Below are 23,920 nucleotides of genomic sequence, written 5' to 3' on the forward strand. Positions count from 1 at the left end.
TTTTTATAACCTATTAAACTGCAAAAAGTATTGAACTTAATATAGGGCTGTATCCCTACCAGAAGCCATTAAATCAGGGTTGGGAAGATAATTCTACTGTTTTTCCAACATCATAGCAATTGAGAATAGAAAGGAAGATTTTACTTTTGAACATTCTCATAAATCCCTGTGGATTAGAAATTGACCAGTAGGGATGCTGCCTATGACTACGGGAGCTGGTGAGTAGTTTGTAGCCTGTAGCCACCTCATTCTAAGTGTGTTTATAGCAAGTCTTTGGCTCAATTTTTGGAGTAAGAGTTATTCTCACTGGACCTATTATCACCAGGCCACTCCACAGTCATGGCATCTGACCAGTGATGCAGTTATTTGGAGACATGTTAGGTTGAAGATCTGCTAAATTAGGAATTAGAATTCTAAGAGTTTAATAAAGAAGGATCTTCTGGGTATAAGGGGAATTTAAGGGATCTTGGTGGATAATAATTTTTTCCCATCCTAGGTGTGACTTTACTGGAATAAGAGACTTTGAAATGAAAGTCACCTGACTGCAACTGTGTGTAGAAGGGGAACTTTCCAGTTGTCTTAGGAATCCCTAAAGGCCCTACATGGACATTCCAATGGGTCAGAAAAATCTTAACACCCTAGTTATACACATAGCGAGTAAGTTGTTCTAACCTCAGCCTTGCTAGGCTGTCCTACTTAGCAAGAATAACTTGGTGAGTCAGCCTCTTTCCTTGGGTTTCATTTTCTTCCTTTAGAAAGGAACTGAGACAGCTTCCATTTAGAATCTTTGCTCTTAGAGTCACATATTCATAGTCTCATGATTTTCCAACTGGCACTGTTCTTCACTCCCATCTGTACTCATGCCATTTGCATTGTCACTTTGCATCTCCTCCATCAAGGGTGAGTCTGCTCTCTCATCCCTCGAATGTGCATTGACCTGTGTCTTATTTGGGCCAATAAAATAGAGCAGAAGTAAAAATGGGTCAATTCTGAGTCTAGGCCTCAAAAGACCTGTGTGCTCTTGCTTATTTTTTTGGATCCCTGCCACCACTATGTGAACAAGCCTAGGCTAGCCTGATGAATGATAAGAGACATGTGGCCCAATCACCCCTGTCACTCCAGCTGGCACTCAGCAAAACACCAGCTGTATGTAAAGCCATCATAGACCAGCCAGCTTGCTACTAACCTGCCAGCTGATGACAGGTGCATGAACAAGCCAAGCTGAGATCAGCTAGACCTGGCTCAGATCAGCAGAACCACCCATCTGACCTATAGAATTGTGAGCAATAATCAATGCTTATATTTTTAAAAAGAGGGGTTGACAAACTATGGTCACGGGCCAGCCACTAGTTTTGGTCAAATTTTAGTGGAACACAGCCATGTCCATTTGTTTATGTGTTGTCTATGGCTTCTATCACACTACAATGGCAGAGTTGAATAGTTGCGAGAGAGACTGTATGGTCCACACATTCTCAAATATTTATGATCTTGACCATTTTAAAAAGTTTGATGATTCCCTGTTTTTAATCACCAAGTTTTAAGTGTAATTTGTTACATGGTAATATCTAACTGGTGTGCTATCACATTAAGAAATCAATAGATCATTTTGGTTATTTATTCTTACTAAATAAACTACTTAAAAAACTTGAATGGCTTAAGCAACAACCAATTTGTTATCTTTTACAATTCTGTGGGTTGACTGGGCTCTGCTGGCCTGTTCTTCTGCTCCACAGGATGTTTGATGTTGATGTTATCTAGGAGTAAGACTGGCCTGGAATTTCTGGGCTGGCTCATTCAGGTGGCTGGTAGTTGATGCTGGATGTAATGTGGGAGATCACTGGGAACCCTTGAGTTGGGCACTTACTGGGGCTATGCACCTGTCTTGATGGCTGGGTTCTGGGAGGAGACATCTGAAAGGTGAGTTTTGAGCAACCCATGACTTCTTATGACTTAGCCTTAGAAGCTCACTTCTGCCATGTGCTATTAGTCAAAAGTGAGTCACAGAACCAGTCCAGATTTAAGGGGAGGGACTATACAAAGGAGTAAATACTCAGAGTTTAGGTTCATAGTTCATAGATGGGGGTGGTGGTGGTGGTGGTGGTGGTGGTAGGAGGATGTTTTTGAAAACAATTTATCTCAACTAGAATATATAGTCTTTCCTCTCCCTTCTTCCTTCTCATTCAGTATCTTTCTTTTTTTGGTCTATTTTGTTAATCCTTGCCTGAGGATATTTTTTCATTGATTTTTAGGGAGAATGGAAGAGAAAGGGAAAGACAGAGATAAACATTGATGTGAGAGAAACACATCGATTGGTTGCCTCCTCCATGAGCCCCGACCAGAGCCTGGGCCAGGGATCAGGCCTGAGCCTGCAATCAAGGTACGTGCCCTTGACAGGAATTGAACCTGGGACCCTTTGGTCCGCAGGTTCGATGCTCTATCCACTGAACCAAACTGACTAGAACTGCAGTATCTTTATTTTTGTTTTCATTTTATGGTATAGGAATTACTAAAACTCACCAGCATGCATGTATATATATATACTCAATTAAAGGTCCTAGATTAAAGTCTTAGGTTGGCTTGGTTGGCTAGCAGAGTGATGTTTATACATGGAAAAGGCCACTTCACATCTGCTTCAATTAAAATGTGTGATGACTCTTTAACCTTAGTAGTTTTAAAGCTTTTAATCACATCATATCATTTTCCATCTTTGGCAAGCTGATGATTTAGATTGGAAGGAAACCAAAATGAAATATATGAAATAATGTAACAACTTTCTATGATACTTCACTCTCCCTTTGGCAGCCATTGCCTCCCATACACCTGTGGGCTCGGCAGGACTCAACACACAGTTTACAAGCAGTCAGTGCAGATTATCTAGGTGTTGTTGTACTGTTCATTTTGAGATTCTTCTGTCAGTGATCATCTAGAGTTCCAGTACTATGTACTTTGAGCTCTGGGTTGATTCTGACTCAACTGAAAGGTCAGTTGGTTTGAACTACAAACCACCTGTCATCTGTTTTGTACTCCTGATTTTCAGAACACTTGCTTGCTTTCTAGCACTTTTGAGATCTTTAACTTTCAAAGTAGTGCTCTCCAGTCCTTATCACCTCCTTTTTCTCTCTTTCACATTCCATGGCAACCATGCCTATATGGACACTCCCCCAACAGACACACACACACACACACACACACACACACACACACACACACACACACACACACACACACCTGTATAGTATAGTAAAAACAAGGCTGGAAGACACAAAAATTGATTCTTTTTATATTGTGCTAGAAATTGAATTCAGTGAGTTTGGAAGGCGGTATCCATTTCTTTCTTTTGCTCACTCCTTCCCTGTAGATTTAGAAGAAATGTAGTAAATTATTTTTCTAAACATTATTTTTTTCTATTCATGACATTCACATGCTAAAGTAAAAATCCTGCACTTAATTCTTCTTTCTCTATAAATATTTCCAAACTTTATGACTTTCTTACATGATTATGTTGACTATTTCCACCTACTTGCCATCCTTTTTCATCATAATCTTTGGGATACATCCTTTCTTGTTGCTGGTTTCTTTAGAAAACCCATGTTAGCATTGGACTCATTTAAATGCTCTTGCTCTTTTTCTCCCGGCCATTCTGCTATTTCTTATTCTTTGTTCAGTTCTATTCCTACTCCCCCTTAACTATTCCTCTGACCTCTGCTAAACCACGAAATAATCAGATAGTGGCAGGTAAGAGATCACACCTACCCAATCTGGGGCAAGCCTTAGAGGAGTATGGCAGGCCATGTGACAAGGAAACTCCTCACCTGTTTTCCTGTATAAACACAAAAGAGAAAGACCAGAATCCTGTTCAGGAGATAAAGACTCTGCCACAGAAAAAAAGCCCATTGAAACTATTTAAAGCCAGTGTGTGATCCAAAGGATTAGGGAGGGAGGGAAGGAGAGAGAGAGAGAGAGAGAGAGAGAGAGAGAGAAAGAGAGAGAGAGAGAGAGAGAGAGAGAGAGAGAGAGAGAGAGAGAGAGAGAAAGAGAGAGAGAGAAAGAAGAAGGAGGAGGAGGAGGAGGAGGAGGAGGAGGAGGAGGAGAAGGGAGAGAGAGGGAGAGAGAGGGAGAGGGAGGGGGAGAGAGGGAGCGAGGGAGAACAAATGCCAGCAATTCCGTTAATGGAGTATGGACCACAGTGCCATTTTTTCATTCGATCATGATGTTCATTTAAATTGATGGAGTAAAACTCATCTGCTGTTGCCTATGGGTATTCCTCCTATATTTGTAGTATTCTTGTATAGTCTGCTTTGTGATTTTTTTCTTCTGTTCTTTATTTATGGATGTCTGTGAAAGTCAGTCATGGTTCTAGACTCTATACTCACTACTTTAAGTCACTTAACTACATTTTTGTAGAATTACAGAGTTACAATTTAAATACAGTGAAATGCACAAATATGAAATATATAGCTTAATATTTTGCGACATTTTGCATGGTTCTCTTAAATACACACATCAAACTATAGAAAACTCTCATGTCCCTTTTGAGAAACAATTACCCCAAAGATTAATTTGCCAATTTAAAAAATTTATAGATTTATAGCTTTTAAGAGATATCATTGATGGACAATAAGTGGAATAATCCAAAGTGCACAATTTGATAATTTTGATATATAAATCTGTGAAAACATCAATCAAGATGATAAACATTCTATCACTCTCATTTCCTCATGCCTCTTTGTAATACCTCCTTCCCATGCTTCCTTGTGTTCCAACCCCCCAGCAACCACTGATTGCATTTTACTACATTTTATATAAATGGAATCACACATATGTAAATTTTTAGCCTTGCTTAATTTATTCAGCATAATTATTTTGTGATCTACCTATGATAGAGCACGTATCAATATTTCACTTTTGTTTTACTGCTGAATATAGTTCTAGTGTATGGATATACCACAATTTGTTAAATTCGTTGATAGATATATGAGTTGTTTCTAGTTTTGGGCTATTAAAAATAAAGTTGCAGTGAGCATGGTATACGCTTCTCATTTTTTTAGGGTAATTATCAAGCAAATGGTTTAATCAGATGATATATTTATGTTTAATTTTTTAAAGAAAACTAAAGGCCCGGTGCATGGATTCATGCACTGGTGGGGTCCCTTGGCCTGGCCCATGGGGATGGGGCTGAAACTGGCTCTCCAACACCCCCCAAAGGGTCCCGGATTGCAAGAGGGTGGTTCTCGGGTGACACACCCTGGAATCAGGCTCCTTCCTCTCTTCTCCCAATAGTATGTCACTTTCTGTATCTGTATCTGTATCTTTCTTTCACCTCACTTTAAGTTTGGCGGTAACTGATGACTGTGGGCATTTAGCTGCAAAATGCAATTAATTAGCAAACTGGATTTACTTAGCCTGGAATCTAGTTGGCCTCGGGCAGGACCCTGTTCAATGTCAGGCTCCTGCCCAGGCCCTTCCACCCAGGTGGAGTCCTGTGGTGGTGGGAACCTCCTTCTTCCCACCTGAGCTGCTCCTTCGCCTCCTTCCCTCCCCGGAGGTTGCCCACTGGTGCTACTGTCTGCCTGGAAGGAAGGAAGCTACGGCTGGTTTCCCAGCTGAGAGTGGTAGCAGGAAAATTCACTGCCTCCACTGGAAATCAATATTAAGTGAATGGGCTGGCGGGGGTGCCAGACATTGGCCTGCAGTCAGTAGGTCCTGCATATCTCATCATTTAGCTTATCATTACGAAAAGTTTCTGTAATGGCCAGACCCACGACCTTTGCAATGGGCTAGAGGCCCGGCAGGGAGCCAGACCCGAAGTGGGGAGCCAATGGGCTAGAGGCCCGGTGCATGGATTTGTGCACTGGTGGGGTCCCTCGACCTGGCCTGCGGGGATTGGGCCAAAACCAGCTCTCCAACATCTCCGGAGGGGTCCCGGATTGCAAAAGGGTGGTTCTCGGGTGATGCACCCTGGAATCAGGCTTCCTCCTCTCTGGTTCTGGGTGTGTCACTCAAAAATCACAGCTGCCAAGTCACCACAGCACAGCAGCTCCTGCATGGAGCATCTGCCCCCTGGTGGTCAGTGCACATCATAGCTACCGGTCGGACAGTTGAATGGTCGCTTAGCTTTTATATATATAGATGCCAAACTGTTTTCCAAAGTGGTTGTGCCATTCCATTTCTACTAACATTATATGAATATTTCAGTTTCTCCACAGCCTTATCAACACTTAGCATGGTCAGTCTTTTTAATTTTAGTCATTCTAATAGGAGTGACATAACATCTCATTCTGGTTTTATTTATTTTTATTTTTTTGATTTTTCATAAGAATAATATTATAGTCATGTACTTATTTGCCATTCATATATCTTCTTTAGTTAAGTGTCTATTCAAATACTTTGCTATTTTCTTATTGAATTGTTTGTTTTCTTACTGAGTGTTGAGAGTTTTTTTAATTTATTCTGGGTACAAGTACTTCATCAGATATATATATATATATATATATATATATATATATATATATATATATATATATATAATCAGATATATGGTCTATAAATATTTTCTTCCAGTCTGTGGCTTGTCTTTTATTCTCTTAAAAGTGTCTGTTGAAAGCAAAAACTTTGATGAATTGTGCTTTTGGTGTCATATCTAAGAAATACTTACCTAATCCAAGATCACATAGTTTATTCTGTTTCCTTCTAGAAGTTTTATAGTTTTCAGCTTTACATTTATGTCTATTATTTCTTTTGAGTTAATTTTAATATAGTTTGAGGTATAGATCCAAGTTTTGTTGTTTGTTTTATTTGCATATGGACCTTGAATCATTCTTGCACTAATTGTTGAAAGACTAGTTTTACTCTTTTTGAACGTTATATAAATGGATCATGAAAGATGTTTTTATTTAATCTGGGTTTTTTTTGCTTAAAATTTATATCTTTAAAATAAATTGATTTTTGTTTTGTGTACCAGTACTTTATTTTATTCTCTTTCTGTATAGTTTTTCACTGTATGAGCATATTACCATCTATTCATTCCTTCTATTGATGATAAACATTTCCATTCCATTATTGACTAACAGTTGGTTATTTCATATTCCTTCTTTTTGTGAATAATATTGTTATAAACATTCTTATCTTCAGTGATATAAGCAATAATTTCAGTTGGGTGTAGTTCTAGGAGTGGAATTTCTGGGTCATCAGTATGAAAATATTCAAGTTTAGTAGATACTGCCAAAAAGTTTTTAACGTGATTATATCTATTTAGTCTTTTACCAGCAATGCATGAGAGCTTAAATTACCAATACTTGACAGTGTCAGTCCTTCTTAATTTTAGCAATGTTAGAGGGCATGAGATGGCATGTGATTTTGGTTTAATTTGAATTTTTCCAAGGAAGAACAGTGACAAGCGCATTGCATGCTATGTATATAGTCAACTTGGGCATCCTGTTTTTTGAGTTGGCTATTCTTTATCCATTTAAAAAAAATGGTTTGCAGTTTATTTTTATTTGTATATGTTCTTTATAGGTATTGGATATAATTTTTTGTTGGATATAAAGAAGTTCTTAATTTGAAAACTTAATTTTAGAACAAATATTTTTAATTTTTTCATATTAGGCTTGTGCTCTAATGTTCCATTTAAAAAACCTTAAAAATAATTTCATAAAGATTATCTCTTATGTCTTCTTTTAGAACCTTTTGTTTTTCCTTTGAAATTAGATCTGTAATGCATATTGAATTAATTTTTGTGTGTGATTTGAAAGAAAGTAGCTTATTTTTTTAAATGTAGATATCCAGTTAATGCAACACCACTTATTAAAAAGAGTATCCTTTCCCCCACTGAATTAAAGTGGTACCTTTGTCATATATCAGTTGATTTTACATGTTAAGGTCTGTTCCCAGACCTTCTAGTCTATTCCATCATTCCAGTTTTGTACATGTTCTAAGTACTTTCAATGTATAAAAGTTTTGAGATCTGGTAGGGCAATGTTTGTTTTCCTTGCTTAAAATTGCTGTGATTTTCTAGGTTCTTTTTATTTCTATGTAATTGTCGAACCATTTTAGCAGTTTTTGCAAAAAAACCCACTGGGTTTTGATTATAGTTACATTAAATATACAAATCAATATGTGAATAATTGTCATATCCAAAACATTGAATCCCCCAATCTACGAATATGGTATAGTTCTACATTTTTAGTTCTCTATCAATGCATTGTTCTATAGTTTTCAGTACAAAGGTCTTGAATATTGAGTACTATATTTATTCTCAGGTATTTGATGCATTTTATTGCAATGATAAATAATCTTGCTATTTTAATTTTTATTTCCCAGTTTTTCTAGAGGCATAAAAGCATACATTAATATGACATTTAATAAAGTAACTTTGCTAAATTGACTTACTAATTTAAAATTTTTGTATGTAGAATCTTCTGGTATAATGTATATGCAGATTCATCTGTGAATGATGACAGTTCTCTTTTTTCTTTCTAATCTTTAAGTTTTTATTTATTTTATTTTCACAGAATAGAAATTCATACAATGTTGGCTAAAAATGATGATAGTAAACTCCTTTTTATTTTTTTCTACTATTTCTTTTATTTTATTCCACTACCTGTTATATTTTATTTAAGCTATAATCTCTAGATTATTCTTTCTCCTGACTTGTTATTTAAGTAAAATCCCCTGCTCCAGGCATTATCCCAGTTTTCTTCCCTGAATTCACATAGTCATCTGGGCTGTGGGCATCTCCTTTTGGCTTATAATGAATAATGTTGATTCTATATTCTATATTTCTGATTACAAGCTGCTTATAAGCAGCTAAGTAACTATTTCTTACACTAGAGAAAACTTTCTGGAGTTCATGACTATTATCTCTTTATTCCTGGTATCAAGTACAGTGCCTGGCTCATAAGAGGATTTGACAAATGCTCACTGAATAAAAATGTAATCCTCCAACCTCGACCTTTCACCATTCTTCCATGTCTATTTATTAACTAGATGTTTTCCCTTAGCTGTACTTCTGGTTGGTGGGGCACTTATGCCTTGAATTCAATAAAATAAACATTCTCTCTCTTTCTGTGTTCCTCTCCCAATGACTCAACTGTCCAGTTAATTCTCTGGGACATTCATCTGGTAGTTAATTTTTACTACTTCCTTTTTAAAAATCTCATTTGGCTTCATATATCAAGTCAGCTTTTATATGCTATTAATTCTTTCTTACTTAGTTTCTTTGGATTTGGGCCTTCTTTTCTATTTCCAAAGTCATTATCCTAGTCCAGAATTTTTTTAAATATATTTTTATTGATTTCAGAGAGGAAGGAAGAGGTAGAGAGAGATAGAAACATCAATGATGAGAGAGAATCATTGATTGGCTGCCTCCTGCATGCTCCCTACTGGGGATTGAGCCCACAACCCAGACATGTGCCCTTGACTGGAATCAAACCTGGGACCTTTCAGTCTGGAGGTTGATGCTCTATCCATTGAGCAAAACCAGCTAGGGCCTGAGTTTTCTTTAACTTCATTTGTTGACTATGTTAACTAAATCTTGGTTGTATTATTTGTTTCTAATACCTCTGTTCTTCAGCCTACTCATCACACAGCTAAAAATATTATCTTCCTTAGACATGACTTTAATTATGCATTTCCACAGGAAGCCAGGTAAAGTCCATTTATGTATGCTAATGGCATCCAAACCCTCATTTATTATATACCATGTCATACAAACCCCACTTATCTCTAACAGAGTCATCCACTCCATCTCCCAAAATCCAGTCTCTTCACCATGCCCACTTCTTTGTTATTGTTTTTATGGTCCCACAGAATCGCCTCTTCCTCTCTTGCATGAAACCATGCCTATACCTTTCTCCAAGACCTGGCTCTAGATTTATCTCTTTCAAAAATATTTCAATCAATTATATCATCTCAAATGAAATGTTCTCCTCATTTTACATCCTTCTAGTAAATATTACTCTAAAGACCAATTGTCAAGGAAGCACAATTTGGTGGTTCAGAAATAACATTTCAGATAAAAGGCTTTATGTTAACATGTGCTTTTTACCCTGAGTACAAATATTTTCCTAATAAAGAGTGGGTGGGTTTGAGCTGTCTTGTGAGGAATGCAACCATTGTGGCATTCAGATGTGTGAAAGATGTGTTGTGCATAAGCAAGATAAAGTACTCTTGTTCTTTGGAATGATAAACAGAGACTCACTTACTGTTTTCAGACATTAGCTGGAATATAGTAATAAACCATGGCACATGGACTCAGCTAAGAACTTGTGTGATATATGATTTATCAGGATTATGGCATTTGTGAGAACTGGAAGGGTCTAGGGCAGTGATGGCGAACCTATGACACGCGTGTCAGAGGTGACAGGCAAACTCATTTTTTGGTTGATTTTTCTTTGTTAAATGGCATTTAAATATATAAAATAAATACCAAAAATATAAATCTTTGTTTTACTATGGTTGAAAATATCAAAAACTTTCTATATGTGACACGGCACCAGAGTTAAGTTAGGGTTTTTCAAAATGCTGACAGGCCGAGCTCAAAAGGTTCGCCATCACTGGTCTAGGTGTTATCTAACCCAGTTTCTTTAGTTCATAACTGAGAGAAATAGGACAATTATGACTTAAGATCTCACACCTAATTAGTAGCATAATTGTGATTATATGTTAGGCCTCCTAATGTGAAGTCCAGTATTATTGTTTTTTTAATATTACATAAGGTCATCTGTGTTGCTTTTAAACTGCCATGTAGGGGTCCAGCTGCATGTAAGCGTCCAGAGTTCAGGAACCATGCTGTTGTTTTCTTTTGCTTTTCTCACTGGAGCAGGTCTCAGTTTTAGCGTTTATTAGGTATCCTTTGTCCCTAGTATACTTTCTATCTGGAAGACCCTTAACAATACTTTGAGAATCGAATAAAGAGGAGATTTTCTCCCCTAAATCACTTTTGGGGCATTTATCAACACTAATAAAAGAGAAAAATGGTAATTGGCGTACGAGCTACCCTTTTCATTGGCTAATCAGGGCTATATGCAAATTAACTGCCAACTAAGATTGGCAGTTAACTGCCAACTAAGATTGGCAGTTAACTGCCAACAAGATGGCGGTTAATTTGCATATGCAGGCACAATGCAGGGAGGCGAAAGGGAAAGCAGGAAGAAGCCCCCTGCCACTGACAGTGATCGGAAACCCAGGGGGGAGCTAAGAGCTGGGGGGCAGGGCAAAGGCGGCCCTGGGGCCGCCTTTGCCCTGCCCCCCAGCCATGATCAGAGAATCAGGTGCCTTTTCCGCCCTGGCCAGTGATAGCAGGAAGTAGGGGTGGAGCCAGCGATGGGAGCTGGGCACGGTCGAAGCTGGCAGTCCCAGGAGCTAGGGGTCCCTTGCCTGGGCCTAAAGTGAAGCCCACGATCGTAGGGCTGCTGCAGCTGCGGGTCCCCACTGCCCGGGCCGGATGCCTAGGCCAGAGGCATCATGCCTGGGCAAGGGGCCGATCCTGCGATTGGAGGGTGATGGGGGTCAACGCCCGAGGGCTCCCAGTATGTGAGAGGGGGCAGGCTGGGCTGAGGGACACTCTCCCCCACACACACCCAGTGCACGAATTTCGTGCACCGGGCCCCTAGTCTTAATATAAGGTTCAAGACTTTTGAATGATCAAGGACTCATCAAATTTGTCTGAGCTGAGTTAAGGATTTTCTAAGCAAGATCACCTACTACTTTATTTACCAATCTCTATCAGGATCTGGTGAGAACTGAAAAAAAAAAAAGGATTGGAGAAGCTCAAGCTCCTCATAGGCTACCCATTACCTCTGACACACACAGCATCTTGTTTAGTCTCAGTTACTGATCTTGGACAAGCCATAGCTTCATGTGTTTTCACAGGGATGTCGCTTCCATAACTTCTTCCCAGTGGGACTGAGCCAGATGTTGGGCCTAGGATGGTTCCTCTATTTGGGCATTGAAAGAAGAACGAGGATATTAAACTCTTGACCTCCAGTAGGAGCCAACAAGTCTCAAATACAGATTTCAATCAAGGAGCCACCATTTTCCTCAAAATGTAGGCAGGCTGTTGCTCGGCTCCTGAGGTGAGAATCTCGTTCAGTTACTAGCCAGAGGGCACATTATTCATTTTTTATTTTTTATCTTTAGACCAGAGTTTCCCAGCCCAGGAGAATGTCAAATAAAGCCAGCTATTTATGAGAGAGAAAACTCTTGCTTATTTACATAATGAGGCCCAAGAAAACAGCCTAAGACCTGACAGCTGTTAAAAGTATGATCCACTGAATGGTTTGGGGCAAGCCTTTAACTTCAATGTGAAGTCTTAAGGTAACCATTTGAACTGAGAAAGAAAGCATGTTTTTATGCAGTGGTGTTCTTAAAATGTTATGCGTAAGCTCACAAAGTTCATTCGTCATGGGAGTTTCAACACTGTTAATTTGTTTTAAGCAACTTCTATTATATCACCGAAGTCCTCCTATTACATAACAGCAGCACTTGAGTCATCTGTTTATTTAGTTACTTCATTCAATTATGGGTACTATAACTTTCAAACTTTATAGTCTTTCCCCATCTCTCTCTCTTACTTAAAGAAAATCAACAAAACAGGAATTGTTCCCATGGTTTTCCTCGGTAAGGAAGGTCCCATCTGAGCAACATTATTCCAGCCACTGCAGTTCAGTTTTTCTCCTTAGCAAGAGCACAGAAGTGGTCTTTTTTTCCCCCCCTTGACTGTGCATATTCCTGATGGAGCTTAAAAACTTCCATAAATCAATAAAGTAATTGCTACATAATGACCTATTGTTAGTGTTCGTGCCCAGAATGATGTCACAAGGGGGTAATGGAGCTACTGAATCAAAAAATGGCAGCTGTTTCCAATTTATTTGAGAGTCAGTTGGACAGAAAATTAAATAAACACATAGACAAGAAGGACAAGGGCAAGTCCTTGTATTATTCTTATGATAGTTTTAATTCAATTGCAGAAGTCAGCAGGCAGCTGATACAGAGTCCCAGAGTTTCATTAATTGCCTGTCTCGCATGTCAGTGATACAGCACATGTTCACTTCATCATTTTCAGCTTTTGTTATTTGCATTTTAAAATACACACACCAGTGAAGCATGGCTCAAACTTTTCTTGCATGTGTGTGGTTTTTGTGGTTAGTACAGCACTCCACCTCTCAGAAATGTGTGATTGGGAGGAGTGGCTTTATCCTCTACCTGCAAAGATGGTGTCTCTTGCCTCCCTCAGGGCAGGCAGCTGAGAATTAAAAATTATTCTCTCCTCCCTGGGGGAAGGCCTACAGCTTGTATGTGTTGAGGAGCCTGAAGAAAAAAGTTGTCACCGGGTTTGCAGGGCTTCTCTCCACTGTGATGGGGAGCTTTGATGTGCCCTTTTGATGTTTCTGCCTTGAGGAGGCTACAGAGGATTATCAAAAGTAGCCTTAACAGCCCAGGTTGGAGGGGGTGGGTGGCAGCACCAGTTGGACTTCACCCCCCTGAAGTCAACACTTTCACTGAGCTGGGTTGCTGGGTGCAGATGAGATTTCCAAGGTTCTGCAAGCCTAGCAGGCATGGCAGAGCTTTACTTTTTGGAAGGTCCTTCGGCAGAACTCTATTGTCTAGTAATTGAGTGATTTGCTACCTGGGATAAAAGCATGGGATCTAACTGAAAATGACTTCAATTCAACATACCAAGGGACTGCAGTTTTCATCTGTTTTGTTGATTTTCTTTCCACCATACAGCTCAATTTTTACAAGGTTCTCTGGTGGCAAAAGGACCGTTGGAAGTTAAGCCCCTTTCATTTTAGGGATGGGGGAACAGAGGCCTGGTGTGCCAGTTAGAGATTCTTAGTACAGGCTGACGTAGGATAAACTGTAACTACTGAAGAAGAAAGGGATTTTCTAGAAGGATATCCTGGGGCTACCAGAGGCTTGGTAACAGAAATAAAGGAGTCCCAGAGGGTCAAGAAGCAGGAAGCAGGAAGGAGCAGTCTGGGAGTGAATGGAGAGTTGAAAGAGACTATAAGCCAGTAATTAAGTAAGTACAGTATTTTAAATGGTGATAAGTATCATGAAGAACAATGAAGTGAGGAAAGGAGATAGGAAGGCTCAGTATTGGGAGCCTTCTTTTGACATAAGGGTCAAAAAAGGCCTCCCTGATAAAATGTTAACAGCAGACACTTACTAGGATGAAAAAAATGGGCCAAGAAGGTAGATACCAGGGGGAGGAGAGAGAGTACTCCAGGACAAGGGAATCGTAAGGGCAGAGTTCTTGCTTCAGGACGGACTTTCTGTGTTCAGTGAGATGACCAGGATGGCTGTAGAGGAACAAGAAAGTAGGGTAGTTTGACATGGGGCCAGAAAGTTGGGTGGGGTGGAAAGGAGCAGACCATATAGGGATGTGTAGGCCATTTAAGAGGTTTGGATTTTTACTTTAATTGCATCAGTGGTTCCCAGGAATGAGTAGAGAATATGGCATGCATGACCAAATGCTGATGCTGGGAGGTTGGCAAGACTGAGTTATGAGTTAGGCAAAACAGCCTGCAGTGATTGAAATGCATGCCTCAACAAAAAGCACAAATGATTACATATTATGAGACCTTTGAGAATACTCATGGCTGCTCAGAATCATGGATGGAAAATCTCCACATGGAAGGATCTTCTGCATTTCAGATTTTTACTTCTGGGGGATTCCACTGGAAAGTTATGCTCCAGAAGAGCTGTTAGCCTTCACGTATGTCAGATTCCTAAAAGCCAATTGCACATCTTGAAAACTCACCTTCATGATAGTTCTTTTGAAAGGAATTAATAACTTTCACCAGCACTAAATAGTCAGGCTCCTGAAAGTAGGTAGATCTTGTGCCTTTTTAGAGTCATTTTGAATGGTCTTCAGGAGAAAAATTTAAGTTCTACAGATATAAAACCAGTTAAAAACATGTTGAATTTAAGTTCAAAGTTTTAATCTTATTTCTTTTTAAATGCCTTCAAATCGTAGTGAAAAACACTTCTAAAACAAAACAATGAATAAGTCATGTGTGTTAGTAATTGCAGAGGGAAAGGATCACTTCGCTCCATTCTTGGAGGTTGGGGAATAAACCTCCTTAATTGGGCAGATATACTATAAGGAGATGGTAACTGTGGTGAAGAAACATTCAAATAAAGAGTTGGTGTAGCCAGAACCGGTTTGGCTCAGTGGATAGAGCGTCGGCCTGCGGACTGAAAGGTCCCAGGTTCGATTCCGGTCAGGGGCATGTACCTTGGTTGCGGGCACATCCCCAGTAGGGGGCGTGCAGGAGGCAGCTGATCTATGTTTCTCTCTCATTGATGTTTCTGGCTCTCTATCCCTCTCCCTTCCTCTCTGTAAAAAATCAATAAAATGTATAAAAAAAAAAGAGAGAGTTGGTGCCTTGGGAAGCAAAAGACTGATTTCCTTTTTCTTTCCTTCTATCTTCTTCATGAAGAGCTGAGTGCCTCCTCACAGAGATGGTGGGGAAGGCGTAGCCACTATTGCCACAGAGAGAAAGCCAGACAGGTAAACACACATTTTCTCCTTGATCAGTTCTGAAACTCTAAGGGACCAGATTATTGCTAGGGAGACATCTGGTTTTTGAGAGTTGAGGACAAGCTGCTGAGAGGTTTCTGACATTAAGTTAATTCTATATAATAAAAGAGAAACATGCAAATTAACCATCACTCGGTCACTCCGCTACTCTGCCACACCCACCAGCCAATCAGAGTGACTATGCAAATTAACCCAACAAAGGTGGCGGTTTATTTGCATACGCAGGTGCAGAGCGAAGACTGAAGATGACTGAAGATGGTGGCGGTCACAGAGCTGGAGCAAGCAGGAGGCTTGGGTTTCTCCCGGTGATGGAGGAAGCCAAGCTTCCCACCAGCCCTGGGCTCTGCTCAAAGAGGGATTGGGGGCCTGGGTCTCGGGTGGTGGAGGAAAACTGGTTCCTGGCAGCCAGGGGAAGGAAGGCCTATTGCGCCAATCTTCGTGTAACAGGCCACTAGTATTGTAATAATAACTCATTCAGATCAGTAGATAGCCTCTTAGGCAAGTGAGTGAGAGGGTCCCTTTTTTTTCCTAATCTTTATTGTTCAGATTATTACAGTTGTTCCTCTCCCCCCCCCACCCCACATAGCTCCCCTCCACCTAGTTACCACCCACACCCTTTTCTTTACCCTCCCCCCCCACTGCCCTCATCCATAGGTATATGATTTTTGTCCAATCTCTTCCCACACCCCCACACCCCCTTCCCCCCAAGAATTATCAGTCCACTCCCTTTCTATGCTCCTGATTCTATTCTATTCACCAGTTTATTTCTTTTCATCAGATTTTTTATTCACTTGATTTTTAGATTCACTTGTTGATAAATATGTCTTTCTTGTCACTTTGTTGTTCATAATTTTTATCTTTAACTTTTTCTTCTTCTTCCTCTTCTTAAAGAATACCCTTCAGCATTTCATATAATACTGGTTTGGAGGTGATGAACTCTAGCTTATCTGTGAAGCTCTTTATCTGACCTTCAATTCTAAATGATAGCTTTGCTGAGTAATTTTGGTTGTAGGTTCTTGGTATTCATCACTTTGAACATTTCTTGCCACTCCCTTCTGGCCTGCATAGTTTCTGTTGAGAAATCAGCTGACAGTCATATGGGTACTCCCTTGTAGGTAACTAACTGTTTTCCTCTTGCTGCTTTTAATATTCTCTCTTTGTGTTTTGTACTTGGCATTTTAATTATGATGTGTCTTGGTGTGGTCCTCTTTGGATTCCTTTTGCTTGGGGTTCTCTGTGCTTCCTGGACTTGTAAGTCTATTTCTTCCACCAGGTAGGGGAAGTTTTCTGTCATTATTTCTTCAAATAGGTTTTCAATATCTTGCTCTCTCTCTTCTTCTGGCACCCCAATAATTCGGATATTGGTGTGCTTGAAGCTGTCCCAGAGGCTCCTTACGCTATCTTCGTATTTTTGGATGCTTTTTTCATTTTGCTTTTCCAGTTGGGTGTTTTTTGCTTCTTCGTGTTTCAAATCTTTGACTTGATTCTTGGGATCCTCTAGTTTGCTGTTGGATCTCCGTATATTTTTCTTTATTTCAGTCAGTGTATGCTTAATTTCTAATTGGTCCTTTTTCATATTCTTGAGGGTCTCACTATATTTCTCTGAGGTTTCTAGAAAATTCTTGAGTAACCTTATAACTGTGGTTTTGAATTCTATATCCAGTAGTTTGCTTTCCTCCATTTCTGTCATTTGTGACCTGTTTCTTTGTCTCCGCATTTTGGCTGCTTCCCTGTGTTGATAGAGTGGCTGTGTGTGCTAGGTGTCCTATAGGGCCCAGTGGCTCAGCCTCCCAAATTATCTGAGGTGGATACTCTTGGTGCACCCCTTTGTGGGCTGTGTGCACAGCCTTGTTGTAGTTTAGCCTTGATTGCTGTTGGTATCACTGGTAGGAATTGACACAATTGGCTGTGAGGACCAGTTGTGTCTACAATGGGAGAACTTCTGAGCTGGAGACACCCTTATGGGGTGGGACTTGCTTCAGTGAGGCTTTGGTACTCACTGAGTCTGCCCCCTGAGTGAGTCTCTTATGGATGTGAAGAGTTGTAATCTGGATGGTCTCACTCTGACCACTGGGTACACTGGCTCTTGGATCTCCAAGGAGGTGCAAAGTCAACTATTGCCTGAGGCCACCCAGCAGGAGCTACAGAGAGGTCTTCAGATTCTTTCTCTTTGTTTGGGGTTTGGAGGTGCCTAGATGAGGCACACCTGTGAAGCAATGTAGGTTGCTGATGAGCCTTAGGCCTTCTTTTGGAAGCTCTGGGGTTCTCTGACCCAGCTGCAGTTTGACAGGTTTTTAGGGGGAGAAAGGCCAGGCCATTTGTATGCAAAAGCCTCTGTGCACAGCTTGGGTGGGGTTGTAAATTGGGTGGGGTGGGGTCTCAGGGAATCACCAGGGTGAAACAAACAGCAATGGCTGCCAGTTGGCCCTGCCCTGGAGAGGTCCCCGGGTTTCTGTGTCCCATGGCCCTGTGTAGGAGCAATGACCACTGCAAGCACCTCTGCGAGAAAGCCTCCCTCACGTTCTGGCCAGAGGCCAGACAGTCCAGTTTCTCTCCATATGAGTCTGGGTCCGCAGATTCTCGCCTGTAACTGGAATTCAGAGCAGTCGGGAGCTTGTATCTCCCTCCTGATTGAAAAAGACAACAGCGTAGCCAGCTGCCAGCCCCTTTCATGCGCTCCTCCGTACCTCCACACTTCCATACCTCTGCACCTCCTACCCGACTTAATGCGCTTTTCTCTTTCCTTCTGGTTGTAGAATTTCCACTCAGCCAGCCTTCCTGTGGTCCTGGATGATACTCATTTTGTCTTTTAGTTGTAGTTTTAATGTGGTTGTCCACAGCAGCAAGTTCAGGTGTTTACCTATGCCGTCATCTTGGTTGTCTCTGAGGGAAAACCAAGAAGGTCCCTTTTAATTTAGTTTTTTCTTCATGCATTTGTCTTTACTTTGCTTTAGTTGTCATAAGTGTGAATTATGCTTGCTTTAATACATAATTTAATTACCCTAATTTGGAATAGTGGTTTAAAGATGTGTATTTTAGAATAAAATACATGGGGGTTCAAGTTTATGCTTGCCCATTATAACAGTTATAATCTTAGTAATTTAACCTCTCTTAGTTTTAGGCACTTTCTCTTCGAAGCAAATAATGTAGTGGTGCCTACATAATTTTAAATCTTGGCCATTATTATTACTATTAAGAATAATAATAAAAGCGTAATGTGCTAATTAGGCTGGACATCCTTCCAGATGACCTTCTGGACAAAGCCAGGGCTGCAAGGGATGCCTGGGTCCTGGGTGCCAGAGGGAAGCCCATGCCGGCAGCCAGGGGAAGGAAGGCCTACTCTTGCACAAATTTCGTGCATCAGGCCTCTAGTTAAGACTAATTTTGGATAGGTATGGATTTCAATGACTTGTGATACTGCAATGGTGAATCTACATCTTTGGTGGCTGATCATAAAACCTGCTGAGACAGTTATTAAGAGATGAACTTCTTCCTTAAATGGTGAAATGGACATGTTGTGGACATAGACAATCACTGTGAGGGTCTATAATGTACAATATAGGGGAGGGCTTTCTCAGTAGGAATATTGCCTGGGAGTTCTGAGGGAGCTTCCCAGTCCTCCATCATTCACACCCTGGATGTTTCCCCTGGGTCAGTCTTGGCCGGGGGTTTGGGTGTGGAATGGTGATAGTGGCAATTCCGTAACTGTGGACACATGGAAAAGATCGATAAATTCTTACTGACCATTTATTTGTCAGAATGGCCTATAATCTTGAGCCTTCTATGTTATAGCCATCTGGTTTCCTTATTAACTAAAACAGATCCCCAAATGCCTCTCATTTTGTGATTTCTCACTCTATAAAAAATGGAATTTTGAAACATTATTTGTAAGAAAATATTATTTTATTTTATATTTTCCATATTTTATTCACCCAATAGAAACAAAACACATATGCAAAAGGACTTATGCCTTTTCTTTCATACCAAGGCCTTTTGAAGGTAAAGTTTTAATTATTCTACTCCAGTTGCAATATACATATCACAATGTATTTTGCAGCGTATTTTTGGATATAGTTTTAGCAACTGCCTCCATTAGTGATTTCAATTACACATCAATGAAATCACATAGGATGTCTTTATTATAGTGTATTTTTTAAAGAAAAATCTAGACTGATGAAATAGCAAGAAATAGAAAATAATAGAGGATGTAAAGTTGCATATAATCACCAAGATTTCTCTTGATATTACCACTAAAATAAATTTTCTCTCTAATTTTCCCCCAGTGCATAAAATACTTATACAGGAAGGAGTGTGTTTTTATTTGTTTGTTTGTTTTCAGTATTCCACCAATATAGCATCAAAACAACATGAATTGCTTTGGTGATGTTAAAAAAAAACTAACGTTGGCATCTAAGTAACCCTGTTGTCTTTCCACCTGAACTCCTCTTTTAAAGCTGCTTTGTTTTGTGTGAGATTTGCTCCTAAGTCAGGTTTTATGAATCAAGAAAACTCTATATGGTCTTGCTAAAGCAGCATGTGCTGCTTTCTTTTTACATTGCCATTCTCTGAGACACATGCACACACTTATGGGTGTAAGCATGCCCTATTAGCTTTTTATACTTAATAGGGCCCTTGGCATTTTTGAGTCTTAGACTAATTTGTTTTATTCTGCCTTCCTTCTGTTGTAGTCAGGAAAGCGAGTTGCCTTAAAGTTAAGTGCCCTGAGATCATCCTGCATGAAGGGCAAGTCCTATCATCTGATTGATTGGATACTCTCCTCCCTGATCTGTTCTCCTAGCCGCTGGAATTTAAAGAGGAATGGGACTCAATTTGCCAGATGCAAGATATTTTGATTTTGCCTTTAACTTTCCCAGCTCATTAAGCTTATAGATCTTAAACGTTTTGTACAAATATTTAAAATCATGGAGGAACTAATTCATTCATCAAGGGAGTCTTGTCAAGGTAGTCTGTTGTATGTTTTGCATAGCATTATCACATAACCAAACATTAAGATTCTATCTAAATTAATCCTTACCTCAACATTCTTACATCAGTGCTAAAGAAAGATGGTGCTACTGTATTAATTTTCTTGGAACTTGAGATATGATTAGATTGTGCTTTTCTAAACAGATGTGAATGGAGGTCACATTTTGATGACAAGAATCAATAGTACTTAGTAATCTCCCTACCCATCAGATGTTATTTAGGAACCCTACTTCAGTTCTGTACATCATATTTTAATGGCTTTAAAGAGCTAATTTAGTGCCTAACATAAGGAAAAGTCATGATTCAATCACCCAAATAAATTACCAATAGAGTTGAAACAGTACTGGATGTGCCCACATTTCTGTCAATGTTAAGCTCATTGAATGTGCTTGGTAAAAAATTCATATTCTAATGGATTATAACATGTGAATACCATTGTGTATATATTAAGGTTTTATTATTTAAAGCATTTATGATTCATTGTTTTATATATTTATAACATATTTTAATATTATAATTCAGATCACGTAAATGTAAGTTTGTAATAATGTGTAACAATTATTATTACTGGGATTAATTATTATTTACTAAAATTCAGTTTATTCTAAGCAAAGGTAGATTTTTCCAACTGTACATAATTTTATTATATTTATGAAGAAATATGCTGTATTAGCCTTAATAATAGTTTGCTTTTAAATCCATAACTAAACACTGAAAATGTAATTTTCTCACCAAGGCCATTTTTACAATTTGAAAGTAATATATGTGTATGGTTTGGCTAAGACAATCCCAATTCGAAGCTTAGTAATTCATCTTTGAAAGTACTTGAGTTTCTGTCATTAATACTCTTTTATAAAAACCACCACTGACTTTCATCACTCTTTGCTTTACCCTCATTTTCTATATTTTTGGCTGTGAGGTTTTACATTCTGTTTTCTTCCCTCCCTCCTTTTATTCTAGCCAGCGATAATTTTGTCTGGCCCAGTTCTTCAAGTAAAAGATAGGATTATACATCAATTACAACAACTAACTCATTTCTTTCTTATCTTCCTAAAGCATAAATTAGGTATTTCATGTAAACATGGCACTCTATTAGATATTGTAAAAAAAAATACATTTAAATGAAGAAATTATTGATTTTGCGGACTTTTAGTATAAACATTACCCTTCCTTTCCAGCATTTTTTCAGAACATAAACCTCTCAAACAACCTACTCGGCATTAAAACAAGGTAGGACCCTTCTTCATTATCTCCACTCCTCTCTAAACAGATTGTCTTTATAAAGAGTAAAGAAACACAGAAATAAAGACGTATCTCCTTTTGAATCTTTTTTTTTTAAATCCTCACCAGAGGATATTTTTTCATTGATTTTTAGAGAGAGTGGAAGAGAGAGGGAAAGACAGAGATAAATAGCAATGCGACATTGATTGGTTGCACGAGCCCTGGCCAGGGAGGGGGCTGCAACCAAGGTACCAGCCCTTGACTGGAATTGAACCTGGGACCCTTCAGTTCGCAGGTCTGTGCTCTATCCACTGAGCCAAATCAGCTAGGGCTCTAACTTCTGAATCTTTACCATTTCTTTAAGGACCACCAATATGACATATTGCTGTTCTTTGTTACAAAAGAGTTAAGCTTTCTTATATTCAGGTTTAGAGTATCTCTCACCTGTTCAGGCTGATATTCGTTTTCCAGACTAGGTTTGTTATTTCTGGGCTACAGAGAGGGAATCAGAAATAAATCCAGTGAAATTTTGTGACTGTTGATGGAGTCTGACTAATTATAGAGATTAGGTTTCCCAGAATACCAGTTTCTCAGTGTACCTAGGATCTGGACTCAACATAGCAGGTCCAGAAATATACACTTATTCGAATACTCAGAGATTACAGGACTCTGAGGGGCTTAGCCACATAAATTAACTTTACAAAGTTACTATTAAACCAAGATAAAAATGTCTAGATTTGTTTAACCTTCTAGGTATGATAGAATAACTAGAGGCCTGGTGCACAAAATTCATGCACTGGGGGGGGGGAGGGTCCCCCTAGCCTGGCCTGTGCCCTGTCACAGTGCAGGAGCCACGTGATCGATCATCCTAAAGAGGTAGGCCCTGCCCACCCATCTGGGGCTCCTCAATGGATTGCCCAAAGAGGTAGGCAGGACCCCCAGGACTCCCAGGCAGGTCTTGCTGCATTGAGCTGGGGGACCCCCAGGCAGGCCTCGCTGTGTGGAGCCAGGGGACTCCCAGGCAGGCCTTGCCTCGCGGAGCGAGTGGACCCACCTCCTCCTGGCTCCACGCATGGAGCCGGGAGGAGGCAGGACTCCCAAGCAGGCTCTGTCCCACGCATGCAGTGTTAAGCGCAGCCCTGCCCACCTGCGAACACCCGCTGTGCGCGCAGCCATCTTGTGATGACCACTTAGGCTTTTATTAGTAAGGATTATATATTTTAAAGCATGAGTTTAAATCTCAACAAAGATAAGGCCCTTGCAAAGAAAACTTTGAAACTCCTAAGTACTCTGATTTTGTTGTTCTTCTCTATAAAATGTATATATATGTATATACATATAAATATATAAATATATATATTTAATACTGTCTCATTATAGGGTTCTGTGAGGGTAATATTTCCTATACTTACATATTATATATTATATTAACATATGATATATAAATATATGCTCTCTGCATGAAGAACATATATTTCACATATCTGATTCATTTAATATAATACAATTTAATATATGTATATATATAATTACAGATGTTTAAATAATAAATTTAAAATATTTGCTAAGTTTTTATACTCTATATCAGATTCTACTCCAGGAAATAGAGATAAAACTGTGTACAAGACAGATATAGGGAATGAGATGGAAAAGAAACAATTGAATAAATAAAGAAGATGACTTTAGATTTTGATAAATATTACACAGACAACAAAGCATGGTGATATGATAAGAGAGCTTGCTGTGGGAGGAGGTCTACCTCAGGCTAGATGATCAGGAAATGCCTTTTGGAGGAAGTGGCATTGGAGATGAGACCTAAATGATAGATAAGTTGGACAGATGAGCATCTGGGGACAGATTGCCACAGGGAGAGTGCAAGTGCAAAATCCAGAAATCAGGCCTGAGCTGGGTGTGTTTGAAAACAGGAAAGACCAGTGTGACTGGAGTCTAATGAGTGAGGGGGAACATAATGCTTTCACTGGCTAGGATTCAAACTTTTCATTCTGACAGTAATCAGAAGGCAATGAAGAATTAAATAGGGAAGAGATGTTGTCTGTGAAAGATCTCAGGTGAGAATGAAGGGAAGTAGAGATCAATTATTCGGCTGATTCACTAATCCACGTGACTTGGAGCAGGGAGTTAAGTTGAGGGAAGTGGACATATTAA

Source organism: Myotis daubentonii, chromosome 2 (genome assembly GCF_963259705.1).
Source record: "Myotis daubentonii chromosome 2, mMyoDau2.1, whole genome shotgun sequence".
In the NCBI taxonomy this organism is placed as follows: domain Eukaryota; kingdom Metazoa; phylum Chordata; class Mammalia; order Chiroptera; family Vespertilionidae; genus Myotis; species Myotis daubentonii.